Here is a 3,914-nt window from a genome sequence, read left to right as displayed (position 1 = left end):
AATAATCGGTCTATCATTTTGTGTTGATCACCGCATTTCTCGCAAGGTTAATCTTCACTCTTAGAGAATTAGAATCGATCTTAATACATCATTTCTTACATGCTCACACATTATTTTTTACGTCATAACACATCATTTCTCATATCTTGACACATCATTTCTCACATAGCAAGAGTAGATGCACAGAGAGACATATTGGAGGAACCAAGATGGATTATATTGCACTATGCTCTCAAAAATTACATCACAAAAGTTTTTCATATAATAACGCGATTTCCAACGCATGGGATAAAAAAGAGATGCTACATAGATATCCTAGTATGGGGTGTCCAAAACACATCATCCTTGCACTCCATCAAGTCCTAGAGACTTTTTGCTCCATGCTATAAGCTCCTCTTTTAGCCTTTGAACGGATTGGTGCTTGAACCAAGTCTTTGTGAGCTGTACATCAAACCTAGAGAGTTAGTGAACCATGTAAATCACTAAAAAATAGACCATCACGTAAAGTTAAGTGTTTTTTCAATGAAAAACATTTACATACCCAGCTCTTTGATCGTTTGCCAAAGGCCCCTGCAGTAAGATGCTTCATATAAGCCATGACATAAAACCCACAATCATGGGCATTTGGTTGACGAGGAACCTAAAGACATGCATCAATTTTCAATAGTGAAAAATCATATAAATTGATCTTATCAACATGACAACACATGCGTACAACACTTGAGCCATTGACACACCTCAGGTATTTCTAGTGGTGAAAGTCCTTTTCTTGGTTTTGCCATGAACTCTTTCAAACCCTCGTTCGAACAATTGTGAGATAGAATCTCAAGAACCCTACAAGGAAAGCTTTTAGATCCAACTCTCACACAATAACCTTTATATTCCTTACCACATACATACCTATAAACACTAGCAAGATAGGTTGTGCCATTAGAATCCGGCAATGAATTGAAGTACATGATAGCATGTGAATCCCATGGAAATTTATCAAGCTTTTTGAAGTGATTGTTGAAGATGACATAAAGGACCCAATGGTTCCTTAAACAAGACATAAATATACAACAAATTAAGCATGACAACCAAAGGTACATCACATCACTTTCAAGTTAAAAGAAAGTGAATAAAGCATACCTACTAACTATTGGTAGAAAAAGGAACCAATGTTGAGACATATCCAAACCTTGCAAGTAATTCTTGATAACTCCAATGTCTTCATGGTGACGTAGTGTAACATAGTCATACCATAAACTATCCATGAACCAGACTTTGTCTAAAATCTCTTTAGGCAATGTGTTTTCTATCCAACTATCACCATAAAAACAAAGACATTGCATTGAAAACTTACATAATACACGAAATATTTTTGAAAGCATAGAAATGAGCTTTAAGCTATACTTACATCATAAACAAGTTCATTGTTTTTGTGGAAGCTTTGGCATGAGAAATATCTTCAAGCATTTTCATGTCCACTTCTGAAATTATATTAGATCGATGAGATCTAAAGTGAATCGATGATCCACTTTCAAAACTATATGTCAAAGCAAATTCAAACATTAACAAATGATAGAGAATGTCAAACCTTTAGAGGATGGTAATATTCACCTTGCTTTTATGGACTCGTTGCCATTACTACTACTTCCTTCCAAGTTAATTCCCCCGTTGTTTATCACCAAAGAAAGTGGCATGTCGCCTTTGCAAAGAGGAGAGTCACTAATTTGGATTTGCTTTGATGAACCAATGGTCACCCGAATCTAAAGTATATTGACAAGATCAAGAGAAGCTAAGTAACATTATTTACTATATGCATGATTTAAATGACTACACGAACAAAGTTTTACCTGTTTTCCTCTTTAAATGGACAACGAATTTTCAATCAAGGAAGCACCTAGCGGTACGGGAGTACCCTCTATGAATTTCTTTTTTTTTCCTTGCTTCACGGATGCACGCAAAGGACCATGACCATCATCCAATTTGAGATTTGGCTACAAGACATGCAACTCATTAACACCAAAACATCATGCAATACAATTAGTCATTTAAATAACAACACTACATGCGACATACCGGAGTACATGCTTGCTCAATATCAACTTTCTCCTCTACCTTTTTGTCCTCTACATTTTCCTCTTCCTTATGTATTTTTCCACCGGGGTTACGCTTCTAAAAAGAGTCGAGAGCATAGAACAAAAAAAACTTAATCCTTATAACAAATAAAAATCGATGATTACGATATATATGCTTACATTCATTTCGAAGCCACCATCAATCCGTTTTTGTATAGCCGCCATGCGTGCATCTTTTGTGCTCATGTAGTCCCCTAATGCATTGGCCATTTCTCTTTGTACAAAAGCTTCTTTCGATCCATTTGCTAGCTTCTCACTCTCATCGAAAGCATTCCATTTCCGAAGCAAGGACTTCTCCCTCCCTTGTAAAAACTTTGATTTGTTTCTCTCGAACTTATAAGCCGCATCCTTGAAGCACACCTTTGATTGCTTCTCGTATGTGTTTGCCCTTGACGAAGTCCGATTCATCATGCCTCGAGATCGACCACCTTTGCGTAGCGGGATATCACATTCGGTGTCATGATCATCTCGCAGATGGTCCATCATATCGACCCTCTTCTCGTAACATATTTTGTTAGCTCGGCACTCTTCCGTTGCAATGCATTGCCGAATTTTTCTCCCATTGTCACGCACAATTTCGATGTAGAGCAACTTCGCATCTTCCATCTCCAAGGATTGTTTATTTGCGAGCTTCTTGAATCGGGACGCTTAATCGATTGCACTCCCTCTAAACCTTAAGGTATGGTATTAGGCTTAATGCACAGAGCTTCCGGAGCATATGAAACTATGGTATGATTTGCAATGCTTCAATGCTCGGAGCATATGAAACTATGGCAATGCTTCAATGCTCAAATAAAGTAAAGCTTAAATAAGGTAATAAGCACGGGCGCATGAAGCGAGTCCTGCAGACATCGAAGGCGGGAGTATGGAGAGCAGGAGAAAAGCCTGGTTTTTGAGCCACGGGAGCAAGGTTGTGCCGTGGCTAAACCGAACTAGGGGTGCACACTTGCTAAACCAAGTAGTGTAAGGTGAACTGCCTTGGCAGGAGCTCGAGCTGACGGCGTAGGAGTGACGCAGGACCCGCAAGATACAGAGAGCTGCAGGCGTGAACTGCCTTGGCAGGGGCTCGAGTTGGCGGCCGAGGAGGACGCAGTACCCGCAGGAAACAAGTGCCTTGGCAGGGGCTCGCTCTAGAGGAACTTGGAGCACGCAGGATACGCACGGGAGGAGAACGCAGGCAGGGAGGCACGCAAGGCAAAAAGCAGTAGGGTCGCAGTTCCTTCACGGAGGCGTAGTTCACCGAGACGCAGTTCACCAGAGCATTGAATGCTCACGCTCCCTTTCATTCAACGCGCCGCCATCCCCTGAACCGAGGTCCCCCCCCAATCGGACGACTCTCATCCCCCCTACTCCCTCAGCCCTCGATCCCCTCTGGAATCCCAGTCGTGCCACATAGTGACAAGGTATAAGGGAAGTATGTGCCACTTCCCCCAACTTGCGAGCCCCGTTTTCATGTGATTCTTCGCGTCCCTTGTATTCGGCACTTTCTTATGATATTGATCATTCATTCGCGTCCCTCACTCTCGTGTCCCTCTTGCGTTCAGTTTTCAAGTTGCGCTCTTGTGTATGCGTTTGCTTGCCTGCAGGTCCCGTTTGCAACGCAGGTGAGCCGGCGCGGCCCCTTTTCCCCGACGCCCCGAACGAGGGCGTCACACTTGGTATCAGAGCTTCGGCTCGAGTCCCCGCCGATCCGACGTCGGCCCGTGGCCCGTGGTTGTCACCACGTTTTTGGCCCGTCTGCCTCGTTTTTTCCACGTTCCTCCGCGTTCTTGGCCCGTTTTGCCCCGTTTT

At 42.6% G+C, this 3,914-nt stretch overlaps 1 pseudogene; it reads right to left on the bottom strand.

Annotated features, from left to right (window-relative positions):
- Window positions 1-398: 398 nt before the first annotated feature.
- LOC147458201 (uncharacterized) lies at window positions 399-2,729 on the bottom strand (annotated as a pseudogene).
- Between the last annotated feature and the right edge of the window lie 1,185 nt (window positions 2,730-3,914).

The sequence above is a fragment of the Adiantum capillus-veneris genome, chromosome 5, assembly GCF_014529385.1.
Source record: "Adiantum capillus-veneris isolate H3 chromosome 5, ASM1452938v2, whole genome shotgun sequence".
NCBI lineage: Eukaryota > Viridiplantae > Streptophyta > Polypodiopsida > Polypodiales > Pteridaceae > Adiantum > Adiantum capillus-veneris.
This window is presented reverse-complemented; position numbering and strand designations above follow the sequence as displayed.